Below are 18,567 nucleotides of genomic sequence, written 5' to 3'. Positions count from 1 at the left end.
GTCTTATTGAAGTCAGCACACAGGATTAATTTCTAAAAGTGATGAAAGAATTAGTTTCATTCTGTAAGATAAATAAATGCAAAATATGGTAAAGTCAGAGATGTTCAGCTCAGCTGCTTTTAGAAGGAGACATATTGGGAAAAGCATATTGTGTACTTGGGACACCTTTTAATGCCACTCTGACACCTTAGGGGATTGTGAAGCTTTGTGTTACTTTTTTAAAAATATATTTAACATATGAGAGTTTTAACCTGCAACTATTCACCTTCAATGCTTTTTAACATTGGGAAAGGTAAAAACTAAAAAGTTTGGCCAATTTTCTTTCTTTTCTTTTATTAGCTCTTAAAAGCATAATTGATATTTAAGTAAATATTTATATTTAAGTAAATATAAAATTAAGAACCATCTCAATATTTAAAGCCAATATGAAATAAGGCTTTCTGCTTTCTACCCCATCCTTAATGTTATTTTTATCTTGACTCTAAATTTCATGCTTTGGTTTTTTTCTAAGTGTGGTCCCTGAACCACCTGCTTGGAATCCCCAGAAGTACCTGTTTAAAAGTTCTGAAAGTTTGGGGTAAAGGAACTCAGATCAGATAACATTTCTCCCCCAGTACTTAATGAAATGAACAAAAATATTATTTTTCAAAAGGCCAAAAATTTGTCAGCAGCAATCAAAATTGAAAAAGGATAAAGCTTCATGTAAGAAATTTTGAAACGTGGTCCTTAACCTTGCTTACCACACCTGCTCCCCAGAAAGAAAACTGAGGAAAGGTAAGTCAACATAAATTTGATATTCTGAATTCACCTTAATTAGAAGAGAAGTGGCCAAAAGGTGAGCTGGTGGGGAAACTACAAGCGTTGGAGCCGTCTCTGCACCACTGCAGATCCTATGGGAGCAAGAGGGGTGGATAGAGCCGGCCATGCTCCAAGGGCCTTGCTGAGTGAGAGGAACCAACCAAAGCCCATGCTTTAGGCAATACCTGGCCCTCTCTGGGAAGACTGGCCCTGGTCAAGGACATTTGCTGGGACTCGGAAGAGAGAATGTAGTCTAGGATCCCAGCCAGGACTGCAGGCAGTTCCAGAAGAGCTCTTCCCCTTCCCACTCTCAAGGCTCAGGCTACAGAAAAGTAAATAGAAAATGACACACAGCCCTGAAGATGTTGCCCACAGGGGTAATAAAATAGTTTCCAGGGAAGGTAAGAAGAAGGTCAAGAAAAACTACGTTAGATCAGAGAAACTGAAGAGTTATACAGAACTTGTCCAACTGCAGTTCCAGCAAAATGAAAAGAAATGGCACGTTAACCTTGTAAATGTGCCACAGAGGAGTGAGAGCGACAGAGAGCGAGAGCGACAGAGACAGAGAGAGAAAGAGAAAGAGAGAGAGAGAGGCCATGCCAGACACACACAAAAGCATTCTGGAAGAAAACAAATCCCCCCAAACAGAAAACTACCCCGATTGCCTTGTGCTAAAGTAAAACAACAAAAATATGCTATCAATAAAAAAAGGACCTCAAAGACAAAATGCTGAAATGACAGAAAAGATAAAGAGAAATTGCAAGACTAAGGAAAATAATACAATTGTAGGTCTAACAAATAAATTAGAAATAAAAAAAACAGTCTAGACACAACTGAAGAGTTACTGACCCTGAAGAAGGACTTAATCATGAACACAGCAGAAAGTTACAAAGAAATTAAAACAATTAGAGACCAAATAAGGTGTTCAGATCTCGATGACACAAAATATAGATAATTATTGCCCTTGAAATAGCATTCTCAACAATAGAAGATAAAAATTATTCAGAAATATAATGAAGGAAATTGCCCTGAAGTGAAAGAACAAAAACAGCTATTGAAGGATAAGATATTTGAGTATATCCAGGAACTATATGATATAAAACAATGGACACTAATTAAGATATTTAACTTTCTTTAAGGCTAAAGAAAGATTTCCTGAGGCATCCAAGCAGAAAGTACTAGCCACCTACAAGGGAGGAACGTCAATGTGGCCTCCTACTTTTCCACAGAAGACAGGTAAGCACTACGATATCTACAGTTTCTGCAGGAAGGAAAGTGGGACCCAATATTATACTAAGCTAGGTTGTCATTCAAGTGGCAAGGAAAAATTTAAAACATATAACAAAATAACCAAAGTGAGGGGGAGAAGAAGAAAAGAAGGGAGAGAGGAGGGAAGGAAGGAAATATCTATTTCTCTCTCTCTCTCTCTCTTTCTCCCTTTCTCTCTCTCCTTTGACAATAAAATCAAGCCAATCAAGAGATGAGGTTAAATTACCTAATTTTTCTATCAGATTTTCCCCTGAGATTATCAAGAATTAGATTTTCAAATTTCAAAGGAAACCTCACCCACTTGAGAGCATCAAGAAAGAGGAAGATTGAAATGTTGGGGACAGGCAAGTGGCAATGGGCAAGAAGGTACAAAAATATAAAAGTCACACTTTATCGACAATTTTGCATCCGGTTAACCTTCCCTGTGCTCCACAGTCTCATTGGTAACATGAAAATAATAATCTCGCTTCATAGAACTATTGCGAGGAGTAAAAGAGAAAAAGTATATAAAGACTGGACCACTGAACCTCTGTATTCTAAGTGCTCCGTTGTTTTAGTCTCTCCCCCATCCCCATTCCTAGCTCATAGCCTATACACTGGTGTTTGTTTATTTTGTTTTGTTCACTCAGACTCACTTTATATTCTTATGTCACTAGGATTTCAGGTTGAGCAATTTATGGCTTAAAGCTAATTTGCTAGCAAACTATTCTTAAAGCAGCATGGGAAAAACCATGGGCTTTGGTATTAGAATTAGGCTTCAACCCCAGGTTGTCTCTCTCAGACATAATGGGAATATCTGAAAGAAAAGAAAGAGAAAGGAGCAGAAGCAATATTTGAAGCAATAATGACTGAGAATTTCCCCGAATTCATGTCAGACAAAAATGCATAGATCTGGGAAACTCAGAAAACATCAAATAGGATAAGTGCCCCCTGCCTCCCCGCAAACTACACCTAAGTATGTTATATTCAAACTGCAGCCAATCAAAAAAAAAAACAGTCTTGAAAGAAGCCAGCGGAAAAAATACCTTTCCTATAGAGGAGCAAAGTTAAGAATTACATCTAGCTTCTCCTCAGAAACCAGGCAAGGAAGAAAAGAGGAATGAAATATTTAGAGTTGAGAGAAGTGTAAAACCCCACTAACCTAGGAATTCGTATCCTGTGAAATTATCCTTCAAAAATGAAGGAGAAATACTTCCCTTTTTTATGTAGTTTTAAATTTATTTGTTCTTATTGGTATATTTACCATCAGGTGATTATATCACGATCTATTAATCCATTCTTCTGTATACTTTCTTAGATACACAAAAACTGAGGGAATTTGTTGCAAGTAGATCTGCCTTGCAAGAAATATTAAAAGTTCTTCAGAGAGAAGCAAAATAATATAGATCAGAAACTCGGATCTGCATAAAGAAAAGAAGAGCATTAGAGAAAGAATAAATGAAGGTAAAATGGAAACTTTTTATTTTTAATTTATCTAACAGATAACTGTTTGAGATAATAATAGCAATGTATTTGATGATTATAGTTTATGTGTAAGTGAAATGAATAACAGCAGTGGCATAAGAGATGGGAGGGAAGAATTAGGAATATTTTGGCATTATAAGGAATTTACATCATGAGGGGAGTGATACAGTGTTATTTGAAAGTGGTCATACAGGCTACCATCCAACACTGCTGCTTTCACCATATGTGATTTAGCTTCCAATAACTTCAGAGGCAAAATGGACGTCACAGCACCATAGACTGTGATCTACCTACAGCCTAAATGGCACCAGATGACCTCATCTAACTAGATCTGATGGTTCTGCTATGATTCTCCTGGCTGCCCGTTCACAAATGACACTTATTGTTGTATGTGTGCATTTCTTTTAACCTGATTTTCTAGGGGCCTAGATTCCCCCTCTTAATGTCTCTCTCTTTCATACTCAGTCCATTAGCAAGTCTTGCTTATGCTACTTCTGAAATATCTCACACATATGTCCCCTGCCACTGTGTTTAAGGAGCACTTATCTCCTTCTACTAGCCTCCCAACTGGTTCATTTTGCCTCTGAGCTCTTCCTTCTCTTGACTGACTTTTGCATCGTTGGACAAATTTTCTTTTTACAAACAAACTCTATCACTCCGATTATAAAACTTCATAGACTGCTTACAGGAAAGCCTAAACTCCTTGATATACACGATCATTCGGTATCTACCATGTCAGCCTCAGCATCCATTGCTCTCTCATGCACCCTCCAGCCTCAATGAGCATCTCACCTTTCCCAGAATATTCTACATGGCTTTAGGTCTCTCTCCTACTGTTCACACTGTCAAAATATCGTTTCCTTCCTTCTCCACCTAGATAATTACTCATGGTTTAAAATCTAATAAAGAAGCTTCCTACTCTGATATGCCCAGGAAGTCCAATTAGGAGTTTCTCAATGCTTAATCCTAGGCCTTGTACCCTGTCTCTATATTTTTTTTCCTAGTTACTGTCATCCATAATGTGGCTTCAATTATTGACATGCATATGATCCACAAATTTATATCTCCCACACAGACCTTTCGTCCAAGCTCCAGACTCATGCATCCAACCACCTTCTTGACATTGCCTTTTTTAATATTCAAGAGCTCTTTTAATCTTTATAAAAATTATGATATAAGCACTGTTATTATTCCCATTTTGGAAACTAGAAGACGATAGCTTAGAAAAGTGAAATACATTGTACATCTTTGCTAATGTTTAACGGAATCTGAACCCAGGACTTTCTGCCCTCAAACTTCATAATTTTGTCCAACATATCATTACTGCCTCTTATCTCAGGGAAACTGAGATAGCTTGCTTAACATCATCATCATTATCAATAAAAGTATTACCGTTAAGAAATGGAACCAATTCATTCGAATAGGAATAAATCAACATTCTAAATAATTCAAAAATTTATACAATATAATAGAATCTTAGGGCTGAATAGGATTTTGAAGGTCATTCAGCCCATGCATTTTTCTTTCCTTCTTAATTCTGGGACATATCTGAGGTTATAGATTTTTGTTTGTTTGTTTTTAAAGAAATATTTTTATTTTTCATTAGAATGGATTAATATTGCTTGTTCTGAGCAATGAGGAGAGAAAATTAATGTCTGTCTTGACTTCAGGAGGGGAAGTTCTGTGGCTATTTTGCCCACTATTGTATTCAAAACCATAATATAGTGCCTGGAACATAATTAGTACACAACAAATGATTTTTAGATGAATAGATAGATCCCTCTCTATATTTCAATACCACTTTCTCTTGATCATTTTGTATTGCAATCCTGTTTTTGCCTTTAAGGACACATAACTTGTTTTATTCATCTTTGTGTTATACAAAGGGACTGGCACACGGCCTAACTCATAGTAGGTGCTCCAAGTGTGCCTGATTTTCTAATTATCTAAGGCAGAAAGGTCCTTGTTACTTTATCATGGCCAGAAGTGGAAGTACATGCACATTATCATGGCCAAACTTAATCCTTCAATTCTCTGGACACACAAATGTACAATTTTTGTGGTCTGGAATTTAATGGATAAGACAATACACGGTTGTCATAAGTTTGTAAGAACCAGGATGGGAAATGTTTTCAATATAATATTTAAGATAACATAGATGACCACAGTATGGGTAGGAGGTTGTTTTAGCCTGAATGTAGTACTTTGATTTCTTGTCTATAATTGTGGATGTGTATTAAAATGGAGAATTAAGTTTGCGAACTCATCCTAGAAATTGTGCTACATAACTCACTGCTGAATATCACTATGGTCACCTTCAAAGTACTCCCCTTGGGAAGCTATGCACCCATGCCAGTGCCTAGTCCACCCTTCAAAGCAATTTTGGAACTCTTTTTCTGGAATGGCCATCAGAGTTGTTGTCGTATTACCCTTGATGTCCTATGACATCAAAATGTCTTCCTTTCAACATTTCCTTTATCTTCAGGTAAAGAAAGAAGTCATTGGGGGCCAGATCAGGTGAGTAGGGAAAATGTTCCAATACATTTATTTGTTTACTGGCTAAAAAGTCCCTCACAGACAGTGCCGTGTGAGCTGGTGCATTGTCATGATGCAAGAGCCATGAATTGTTGGTAAAAAGTTCAGGTCGTCTAACTTTTTCATGCAGCCTTTTCAGTACTTCCAAATAGTAAACTTGGTTAACTGTTTGTCCAGTTGATACAAATTCATAATGAATAATCCCTCTGATATCAAAAAAGATTAGCAACATCGTTGTGACAAGTTCGTGAATTTGATTGTCTGACTTCATAGTGTGAGGGCTCCATTTAAGTACAGGGAGAATCCTGAAGGATGGTAGAAGTGGAGGAAAAAGGCTCTCGTGTTGACTTCCTTTGTTTCTGGGAATAACCCAATGTTGCTATTATCAGATTTGCTAGAGGGATGATTAGAGCAGAAGAGGTAGAAGATCCTACCATTGGTCTCCTTTGAGTAGGACTGAGGATTGGGAAAGGGAAGGAAGGAGAGATTCATGGCCCACTATCCATTCCCTTGATTTTCTTTATTTTTAATCAGATGAACTCCTTTTGTGCATTGAAAGCTAGCACCTGATACAAAGGACACCAGTGTTAATAATGTACGAATAGAAAAAAGTGTCCTCTGTTCTCTCTCGTCAGCAGTTCTGGAGATGCCTTATAAGGGCAATTACCAGGCTCTTGTTGCTAAATATTGGGTTTGCAGCTTTTCATTATAATCATCCCATTTTCGTTTCAAAGCATATTTTATTTGGGTGGTTTTGACTTCTTTGGAGTTGTCAGAATCCGTATAACAAAGCAGAATAACCTTAGGATTTTGAAATGTGTGTCTCAAAATAGAGCTGGAAAAAAAGGAGTAGAATCTTGTTGGTTTTAAAATCCACTTGGAGCAAGGGAAATTTCCAGATTGGGCTGCTTTCTGGTTTCTCTACCCATCACTACTGATTCTGCACTTTGGGGGACAGGTTGTCATTTCAATGTTGCCAGGTTGTTCATTTTAAGTGATCTGTTCAGAACAAAATACTCTCTGCTAAGAAAACTTTGAGCTACTTTTTTTTTTGTATGAAAACAGTGTTCATGTCATATTAAAAGATGAAATTGTCATATCAGTAGTATTTTAAGAAAACCACCTACTGTTGATAATGAAATACCCTAAATACTTGAAAAGGTATGAAAGTTGCAATTCATCAGAGAGCTGTCGATCTCCATTTTTGAAATATATCGAAACAGGGCCATCTAGTGGAATCCCCTAACTAAGAAACCATGAGTGCATCCTCTTACGACCTAACGTTCAAATTTTTAAAGTATCCTTTTTGATGCTTCTAAATCCAAATGAACTGTTCTGATATAAAAAGTCTACTCAGAAATGAACTTTCCACTCAAATTCCTACACTGATTGATTCGACAATACCATAATCTGTGGAGACACATTCAGTTAAGTTTCTAAAAGTTTAACATTATTCACTTTTTCCTCCTTCCTATGAAAAACAGCCCTTTCTAGTCTGTCTCTTCTCACACTGACACCCCTTCCAGCATGAAAATCTCACTGAAGAATTGAGAAATGTTTATGTGAAACAACCTGAGAATTACATAAGACAGTGTATGATACAGGATTCAGATGTTTGTTGCAAATATAACTGGCCTGTACATCCCATCAGACACATTGTTGGAATTGTGTGAGATGTCAAAGTGTGTTTCCTTGAGCTGGTTGGAGAGAACAGGCCTTTAAGAACAGGTATTTGTAAATTTCTCCCTAACCAAATAGGATAGGGGGTTTGTTCATCAAACTCATTTCATTCTTTTCCTGGAAATATAGCTAAATTACATTTCGCAGCATCCTCTGTAGTTAGGTGAGGCCTTATGATTGAGTTCTGACAAATGGATGCGGATGGAAGAGATATACACCGCAACCAGTCCTGGCTCCGAAAACATCCTGCATCATCTTCCATGTTTCTTTTGCTTCTCCTCCCCACGCTCCATCCAGTGAATATCGACGGCCAGGACCATGGGAACCTTTATCAGCCTGGGTCCTTCAATGCCTGTGTGGAGCTTACCTCTCCCCCCTAATCTCCACAACGTACAATGAGCTGTGACATGGACATGAAATATGTTTTCATCATTTTAAGCCAATGAGATTTTGGGATTAGTTGTGAATTACCCTGATTAACACAGGAGGGAAGAAACAACTGGAAGACAGAAAAGAGGATGGTGTCAGAGAAGGGCAGTAAGGTCCAAACTTCCTTCAGAGATATTTGTGAGCATTCTGACACTTTTCTCCAGGTTTCAAAGTAAGCACATGGTTGATAAATTCTGAGAACATCTAACAAAACAGCTGGAAGTAGAACCACAGAGTGCTTTCTAACAGGGTTTGAGCTGAGGGGTCAGGAAGCCAGGCTGTGGATGGAGACATTGAAGTTTGGATGGAGATGCTTCCCACAGCCTGAGACGTGGTAAATGTGGTGTGAAGCGTTACAATATGGGATATTTGAGAACAAGGCTTGTCAGCTTTAGCCTGCAGGTATTTACTAATTGTTTCATGCTAATTAAACTTCTCAATTAACTCTATTCCGTGATGTCCTCCTGCAAGACATGGTATGTGCCCATTGCCGTATAATAGATGTTCCAGGTATATTCAGACTAGGCAGAGTGGGATGTTGGCAAAATTGTTCATCTGAGCCATTTGTGGACGCAATACTTGGCACTGGTTTAACACACAAGGAGTCCGTTAAACGTACAAAAGAAATAGAAATCAGTGAGCCACAGAGGTCACAGTTTTGCAGAGGATGGGGGACTTGTGCTAAACAGTCACCTGGCATAGAGGAAGGAGGCAAGCATGACTGGGGACAGAAAGCAAAGTGAAAGGAGTGAATAAGGAGATATTGTCGAGGGGTAGAAAGGTGATTGGTCTTATAATGTAGGACTGAGATAGAGGAAAAGAGTGAAATTAAGCATTGTAGAGAAGATGAAGGCAAGTTACTAAGAGTCTAAAATCCATCGCTGGGATTTGGATGAGAAGCCACAGGCCAGAGCTCCCAGGCCAATTGAATATAATTGAAAAAGAAGCTGGACTTACCCAATCATTTGTTCTGGTACCTGCCATCATTCACTTTCCCCCGATGGCACACACATGGGCACTTGAAGCTGAAAGAGGGTCTGACTGAATTCTCTGCTCCTGTCTCTAAACATGCAGAGATAATGAGAAATACTAGTCTGTGTGCTTCTTCCTCTCCTCATCTGCCCGATGGCAGTGTCTCATCCTTCTAGATCCAGTGCTATTGCCTTCTCTGCTGGGGCGCCTTCCCTGAAGCCTCATGCAGGTAGCTCGTCACCCCTTCCCTTGTACAGCTGTGGTACCAGACACATGCCTCTGCTACTGACCAGGCTCCTACACTAAACTGTGGATTCCTTGGAGGCAGGGGCTATGTCTCATTTCACTCTGTATCCCTGACACTTAGCACAAGGACTGCCATCTGGTAGGTACTCAAGGTTAATGTATGATAAATGCACAAATGGATGAAGGAAAAGGAGATAGGTCTATTTCCCCAAGGCTGGAGACTTCATTCACATATCCACCATAGCCACTATGTATACTTATTTGTCTACATATCTGTCTTCTTTATTAGATTGTAAGGCTCCTTGAGTCTTGTTCATAAATTTATTCTCAGCATAGTTCAGTGTCTGACATGTATAAAACACTAAGCAAAATGTTTACTGAATGAATGGATGCATGGATGGTTCCTTGCTATAAGCACTCACCAATTACAAAGATTTGGTGGTATGAGATCTTGGAAGAAATTTGATAAATGAAAATTATATATTAGTATAAGTAAACAGTTGCTAGAAGAGTGTATATATATGTGTGTGTGTACACACACACACACATATTTACACATGGTAAAACACAAACTTGAAAGTAGAAGTAAGACACAGACCTGAAAATGGAGCATATTTGGAATATTTTTATGATATATTGTTTGAAGTAAGCAAATTACAGAAAACTTTACACTTGGCCACAAGAATGTTTTGGGGTTTGATATTGAAATCTTTTCTCCCTGCATAATATAAAACAATTGTAATTAGTCTCTTGCTTCTCCAAGTAGTTCTTGTGAGTAAACAATAAAAAGTAAGCCACTGTTTTTTATGTAGTAGCCTTGGGAAATATGGATCAGTGATGTCCATCTAATGGAAGTAGGTGTGCTGAGGCAGTGGGCTATTGAAGGATACATCCCACTTGTTTAGATGATACTTTGAGATCTAATGTGACCCTGTAACTTCAACCTTCCACCCAAGAGGAGTCACTGATCTTGCATCAACTATGTCCAAAACCGGTAGAAAATGTCTTGGCGGGGGATTTCTTTTCTGTAAGGGTGAAATTCAGTAAATCAATAATGTAATTAGACTTAGGTTGCAGTTTAACTCACCGCATAGCTCGCTATCTAGCTACCTGTAATTAGACTTAGTTTGTTTGCAGTTTGATCCATCCAGATATTCATCTGTTTTCTCCTTGTTTCTCCCTTCACTGATTAATTGAAGAACTCTGTTTGTTCCCTTTCTCAAGGCTACCCATAACACGTTAATTAACAGTATCTTAAGCTGGAAAAGAGCAATTTCTTAATCTTCAGGAGCCCGGATACCAAAATCCAATTTACAACTTCTTGCAGTTTTTACTGGTGATGCATAGTCCCAGGCCATGATGACCGAGTTAGAGTCCAGAGTCCAGAGATAGCATGGTCTTCAAACAGACCAAACCCCAGGAAGGATGTCAGCCCTCAAAACTGCCTGACTGACTCCCCCATTCCTATATAAGAAAAAACTAACCTGAAGTTAAGTGCAGCTGTCTATCAGGCCCTACCCTGATGAAGCAGTTTGCCAGTATTTCTCTTTTCCTAACTTTAATAACACTTTTTCTTTTCTTTTTTTTTCAAAGATTTTTTTATTGGGGAAGGGGAACAGGATCTTATTGGGGAACAGTATGTACTTCCAGGTCTTTTTCCAAGTCAAGTGTTCTTCTTTCAATCCTAGTTGTGAAGGGCACAGCTCAGCTCCAGGTCCAGTTGCCAGTTACTAGTTGCAGGGGGCGCAGCCCACCAACCCTTGTGGGAGTCAAAGAATTGAACTGGCAACCTTGTAGTTGAGAGCCCACTGGCCCATGTGGGAATCGAAAAAGCAGCCTTCAGTGTGAGGAGCACGGAGCTGCAACCGCCTGAGCCACCGGGCCAGCCTAATAACACTTTTTCTTGATATTCCACTTTGTAGAGTCTTGTGTGAATGCTTTCACCTTCTGTGAATGACCAGGGGTTAATTCCATGCCACAACATTTTCATTGTTGATCCACTAAAACAAACAAGCCACGTTTCCCTTTTTAAGAGGAGGGTGTTAAAAGTACTTCATTTGATCGTGAGTAGCTTGGGAAGAAACAAAGTAGACCATTTCCTCTGACTTTAATTTCTCTAAACCACTCAGTCAACAAAAAGCTCAGACTCAAAAGGTTGTTGTGAGCCTTAAATAAAATATATACATGAAAATACTTTACAAACTGGAAACTTTTATGCCGATAATAGGTACTATAATTAAGATTTATCCACAAAATACACATTGTTTTCACTGAATGAATATTGGTGTAATTAATGAGTGAAATAGTCTTTCCCTAATGATGCAGCTAAAAAGTTTGAGTAACATTTAATGAATTGAGCAATGCTAACAAGCACTGGTATAATTCTGGCTAAAATAAATATTAAAAAAAATTTTTTTATCTATTTTTGTGTTTCAATTCTCCATTTCATTGGGCCTGCCCTAGACATATTTTTTCTTAATTTAAATTTGCCAGGTGGGCCCACCCCTTGGCTCAGATGGTAGGAGGGCCGTGCTCCTAACACCGACATTGCCAGTTTGATCCCCACATGGACCAGTGAGTTGTGCCCTCTACAGTTAAGATTGTAAACAACACCTCTCCCTAGAGCTAGGCTGCTGTGAGCAGCTGGAGGTTGGCGTGAGCTGCGGTGAGCTGCTGTGGGCTACTGTGTGCTGCCATGAGCGGCCGGTGGCCAGCGTGAGTGGCCAGCAGCCAGCGAGAGCTGCTGTGAGCTGCTGTGAGTGGAGGTGGTGGTGAAGGGGGAGTCCAGGGAGCTGTGTCCTACACAGCTAGACTGAGAAACAACAGCTTGAACCAGAGGGGGTGGGGGTGGGGAGGAGGCAGAAGAAGGGGGAAAAAATAAAAATTAAAAATAAAATAAATTTGCCAGGTAAATAAATTGATGACAGTGGTTATGGTGTTATCTGAAGTAGGCAGAATCTGTGTGTGTGTGTGTATGTGTGTGTGTGTGTGTGTTTGTGTGTGTATGTGTGTATAAACAAAGAAGTGAGGAGAATAATAATAACTCTTCCAGATTATGACCACTACATCACCATGCTAATGAAATACATAAGTACAGAAAAGAGAACAAAGAAGCCATTCAAATGTTCCCATCACTCATGTCACTACAGAAACTCATAAATACACCAACGCACATGTGTGGAGATTCCAGATAACTTATGAGCAGCAAAGAAACAAAATGTTATTTCAAAAACAAACAGAAGACAGCTGTGTTTTCATAATGATGAAGGCTTTTAATGTTAATTAAAAATTTTTAAACAATACTTTTCCTTTTTACTAATAATAAGGACTTTAAGACTCTATTGAGTCTGTCAGATCTATTGAGTAAGAAGTGAATGTGAAGTTTATCAATTGTTATGTAAATTTGTTATAATCAATTGGCATGATTCAGATTCCACCTCCCTTCTTCCAAAAGCCATTTCTTTCATCCAAAGGAAATGAATTAAAATTAAAGGGAGAGGGCCTGCCCGGTGGCTTAAACACTTTGCTGTGATGCTTTGTGAGATATATATATTAATGAAATGTAATTTACTAGGTTGAAATTAAAGAATGATCTCTTACATTTAAGAATATTGTATCATACAAAAAGTTAGTTGTCACTCTAGTCCCCCAAAGGCAGTGAAACTGTTCTTATGACTATATACTTTGTTTTTTCTTTGGTTTGTTCCCTGCTGGTCATTAATAATTTTATAGAAAAGAAATAAATCTGTATGATGTTTACAACAGTGTTTTTCAAATTTAAGTAATGTAATAATCCCTTCTCAAGGAGGGAAAACAAATTCTTGCATATTCCTAGAGTAAAATAATTTTCATTATAACATTACTTAAATATCCACAAACAAAAATTACATATAATCTCACTGTTTATATTTTGTTTCAACTATAAAACTGAAATTAATTTACAGATTAAATACAAACAAAACTCTAACACTAATAAAATTCAACAGCGGATATGTTTTAACAAAGCAAAAAAAGTGATGTTAATTTCAATAGTGGAAAGATTTATTTTGTGTTTTCTGCTTCGTTGTTTATTGTCTTGATTTTGAAAATGCTGGAACATTACTTGAGTAATTGAGCATTGTTTTTATTTTTCCTTTTAATCAATTACATTAATTTTTACCAGTTCATTGTTTTATTGGGCTGATCTGCTTAATAGCATCTTTCAAGAATTGCAATAGTAACAAAATATTCTAACAATATGAAGGCATAATGAAAACTTTTTCATTTTGCCTATTCGTTACCTCACTTACTGAATGAACTGTTGCTAGTCAATATATACAAAGGTGGAATCTTTGCTGTGCAGTGCTGTGTGCTATGAGGTTGTTCCATTTACCACTTCCCTACCTATAAATGACTGTGAAACCTTTATTCATACAGTGTGCCATAATATCACGGGTTCCCAAGCACATTTGGGTACTTGGTTATAGTAAAGTGGTTATCCAAATGATCTACAATACGCTCACATAAACTTTTTAAAATTATTGTTGAAACGAAAACACAAAATTTAGAAAGTCTCGTCGAGAACTTGAGGCAAGGTTGCCTTCTGTGTTACAAAGTTAGTGATTTTAATCAATCACTCTTTCTAGAGTGTCTGATTGGCATAACTCGCCATTGAAAATGCATAGATCCAACCAGAAGTAAAGCTTGAGCAAATGGACATTGCTTTGGACTACTAAATGCTTGAGAAGTAAATTTGTTCTGCTATATTAATCTCAGAAGAATATTAAGACAGCTGTAGTCATGTCAACCGTGCTCCTTCCAAGTTTTGTGGGCTGGTTAAAACAAACCTTTTGTAAAACCCAATTTTAATTGCATTAATTTTTCAGCAAGCTTGAGCGCCCCCTTGTGGGATCCAGTAGTTTTCCAGGTGCTGCAAGACCATCTGATTTTATGAGTACACATTTCCCAGGGGTGCTAAGCTGAATATACTCCTCCACTGTGCTTTACTTTTATTCAACCTATCTTCAAGGGTTTCACAGCTGTAGGTATAAGTGGATATATGGTAGACAGTAGCCAGTAGTATAAGAGTACATTTTCCAAAACAATATTCATATCATTTCTTTCATTTTCTTTTTAAATGTGGTGGTGGGAGGTGGAGAAAGAGTAATGATTTTCTTAAGTCTGAAAGAAGGCCCCATATTCAAGAAATTCCTAGATGTCCTTAATTCTACTGACAAAGGAAACATTTATTGGAGTTATCAAATGCCTTATTGAGAATCTAAATACAGTCCTTTCTGGGATGATTAAGCACTCAGGGACTTACTCTCACTTGAGTACCAATTGTTTGGATCTCATAACAGAGTTCAGAGTGCTAGCCTAAGGAGCCTGTAGAATTTCAATCCAAAATGTCGTTGTTATAAAACAGAATGAGGATTAAGAATAGCTTAAAGGCACAGTGTACTTACTACTTCAAGGCATAGAGCTTTAAAAAGGTTTTATTTGGAAGCATTTCAAACATATACAAAATAGTATATGAGAGGAGGAGTATAATTAATCCCCATTTACCTATCACAAAGCTTCAACAATTACCAACTCATTACTATTCTGCCGTACCAATTCCTCCCTCTCCAGTTACTAAGTAAATTCCAGACATCATATTCTTTCAGTCATAAATAATTCAGGAGGTATTTCCAAAAGATAGATTTCCCCTTTAAAAGTATAACCACAACATCATCACATACAAAAATTAACAGTCATTCCTTAATATCATAAAAGATCGAGGTAGTGTTGAAATTTCCCTCATTGTCTCTCTTTTTTAAAAAGACTTTTTAAAAGAGCAGTTTGAGGTATACAATAAAATTGAGAGGAAAGTAAAGTTTTCTATATACTCCTTCTCTCATACATGCATAGCCTGCCCCATTATTGACAGCACTCACCAGAATTTTTTTTAAAGCAATGATGAACCTACACTGATACATCATAATTAACCAAAGTCCATAGTTTACCTAAGGGTTCATTCTTAGTGTTGCACATTCAATGGGTTTAGACAAATGTAAAATAACATATTCCATCATTACAATATCCTACAGTATATTTTTCACTGCCCCCAAAATTCTCTGTGCTCTGCCCATTTATCTCCCCACCTCCACTAGCCCTGGAAATCACTGATCTTTTTATTGTCTCCATAGTTTTGCCTTTTCCAGAATGTCATATAGTTGGACTCATACAGTATGTAGCCTTCTCAGATTGGTTTATTTCACTTAGTAATATGCATTTAAAATTCCTCCATGCCTTTTCGTGGCTTGATAGTTCATTTCTTTTTGGCATTGAATAATATTCCACCGTCCACCGTCTGGATGTAACAGAGTTTATTTATTCACTCACCTACTGAAGGACATCTTGATTGCTTCCAAGTTTTGGCAGTTATACATAAAGTTGCTATAAACATCCATATGCAGGTTTTTGTGTGGACATAAGTTTCCAACTCCTTTGGGTAAATATCAAAGAACAAAATGGCTGGACTGTATGGTAAGAGAACGTTTAGTTTTATAAGAAACTGCTAAACAGTCTTCCAAATTGTACCATTTTAAGTCATTCACACCCGCAATATATGAGAACTCCTATTGCTCCATATCCTGGTCAGCATTTGGTGTTGTCAGTGTTCCAGATTTTGGCCATGTTAGTTGGTGTGTAGTGGTGTCTCATTGTTTCAATTTGCATTTCCCTGATGAACATACGATGTGGAGCATCTTTTCATATGCTTACTTACCATCTGTATGTCTTCTTTTATGAAGTGTCTGTTAAGGTCTTTTATGAAGTTTCTGTTAAGGTCATTTTTTAAGTTCTAAAAAAATGAATCTCTTCATTTTTTAATCAGGATTTTTGTATTTTATTATTGTTATCGTTTCTTTTGATTTATGGGTTCTTTGTCTTTTTTTCCCCTTGACGTATTTTTGTTTAAGAAACAGAGTTGCGGGGCGGTCAGATGGCTCAGTTGGTTAGAGTGCAACCTCTCAACAACAAGGTTGCAGTTTCAATTCCCTCATGGGATGGTGGGCTGTGCCCCCTGCAACTAAGATTGAAACTGGCAACTAGACTTAGAGCTGAGCTGCGCCCTCCACAACCAAATTGAAGGACAACTTGGAGCTGATGGGCCCTGGAGAAACACACTGTTCCCCAATATTCCCCAATAAAATTTAAAAAACGGAAAAGGAAAAGAAACAGAGTTGCTTCTCTGCAGTTTCTGCAATCTGGATTTTTATGAATGTGTCACATTGGTGTTACATAGGAGTTCCTCTGTCTCTTGTATTTCAATTAAATGAGTAGTTAGACCTAGAAACTTGATCAGATTCATGTTCAATTTTTTGTTCCGCAAGGCTACGTCGCAGGCAGTGAGGCAGACTTCCAACGAGAGGCACAGTTGCTCTCCTTTTGAGGTGTCCGTCAGCCGCTATTGATGATCACTGCATTGATTCATTCATGTAATAGTTGTAAAATAGGGATATTCTAACTCTGCCGTCCCTTCTTTCTTTTATTAGGTCTTTATGGTTATTTGAATGTTTCCCCTCATCAACTCTTTTGTTACTCTAAGATGCAATTTGTACATAGAGGTCAGAAAAATGCTTAATTTTTCCTCTACCAGTTTTTCAAATGCAGAGTTGGTTCCCTACCCATTCAAAAGTGAGCAATGAGTTTTAAAAAATCATTATGAACTTATGTAGGGGAATGTATTTGATATTTTTCAATCCACTAATGTCATTATACGCACCGATGCTCAAATTATACCATCTTTGACCAGTTGAAGTCTATTCAAGTTGGTTCTGGAATCCTTTTGACGTGACTCTAATAGTGTTTAAAAACGTCGCTGCTGTTTGCTAAGACAAGATGTTCCAGGTTTCTTTTACATTTCCTACCTGGGACCTGGAATTAGCTATTTCTCTAAGGCAATGGTTCTCAAAGTATGCTCTAGGGAACCCACGGAATACCTGTGATCTTTTCACAGAATCTATTAGGTCAAATTTATTTTCACAATAATACTAACATGCTATTTGCCCTTTTTAAATCTCATTCTCTCACAAATATGTATTAAGTTTCCCAAAGGCTCATGATCTGTGATATGATTGAATGCGGAAGTGGTTATAGAAATTCTGCTGTCATTTATTAAGCCACGCATTAAAGAAATTTACAAAAATGTAAAACAATGGCATTCTTCTCACTAAACAATTTTTATTAATTTTGTTATTTTAAATATTTAAATATTTGTTATTTTAAAATGTTTTCATTTCTAAGGCAGTTCTAAATTCAATACATATAACCCACACAAACAAAAGCTCTTTGGGGGCCTCAACAATTTTTAAGAGTTGAAATAAGTTTGGGAAGCAATATGTTTGAGAACTGCCACTCCAAGGAGTCCTAGTTCCTTTTAATGGAAAATGGTATTTAGAGATCACAATCTATGAGCTAGAGAAGTTTGTGATTACTAGGTTGCCCAGTTTTTTAGGCCATTGTTTTTAGTGCAGAGCTAAGATAAAATTTTGTATATATATTTAAAGATAAAATACTTCATGAGTTGATGATTCTTTCAATTCAAATTCAGGACTGCAGAGTTTTTACTTAAACTCATACAATTTACATTTGTATCTCCTTTCTCCCATTACAAAAATCCCAGCATAAGCATTTATTTTTCATGTCAGATTAACAATATCACCATTACCCTCACTACCATCGTTACCATCGTATTGGTATACGATGACTTAAAACAGCTTAAGATTTTTTTTTTGTAGTTCTTTTTTCTTTGAGGTGTATCTCTCTATAGATGTACAGTAATTTGATAGTTTAAAGTTACTTGATATGGTGTGTGTTTTTGAAATTATACCACCAAGCAGATCAGTTAGAACCATGTGTTTTTACTTTTGATATTTAGAGGCTGCTTTTTTTGTAAATTTAATTTTATGATATGAAATGTTCACGTTTCTAGAGTCAAATCTATTAAATAAGATATATTCAGAGAAGTTTAGCTTCTATCCCTTCTCTTCTATTCCCTTCCTCCCCATAGGTAACATTTAAAAAAAGAAATCAAGTTTTCCTTTCCATTATTTTTAAAATTGAAGCAAACATGTATATATATTTAGTATTACTGCCACGCTCCCTTTTTTGAATAAAAGGTAACATACTATATACACTTGTCTCTCCTTA

At 37.2% G+C, this 18,567-nt stretch overlaps 1 protein-coding gene across 1 annotated transcript in view; it reads left to right on the top strand.

Annotated features, from left to right (window-relative positions):
• The first annotated feature begins 1,665 nt into the window (after window positions 1-1,665).
• NDUFB6 (NADH:ubiquinone oxidoreductase subunit B6) overlaps window positions 1,666-18,567 on the top strand; it is a 29,696-nt gene continuing 12,794 nt past the window's right edge. The window contains exons 1-2 of the mRNA XM_081065412.1: window positions 1,666-2,034; window positions 3,365-3,510. The gene's annotated coding sequence lies outside the window, so the exon portion shown is untranslated. The remainder of the gene's footprint in view (window positions 2,035-3,364; window positions 3,511-18,567) is intronic.

The sequence above is a fragment of the Rhinolophus hipposideros genome (assembly GCF_964194185.1).
Source record: "Rhinolophus hipposideros genome assembly, chromosome: 11".
In the NCBI taxonomy this organism is placed as follows: Eukaryota; Metazoa; Chordata; class Mammalia; order Chiroptera; family Rhinolophidae; genus Rhinolophus; species Rhinolophus hipposideros.
The sequence above is the reverse complement of the archived record's forward strand: the minus strand, read 5'-3'. Positions and strand labels throughout refer to the sequence as shown.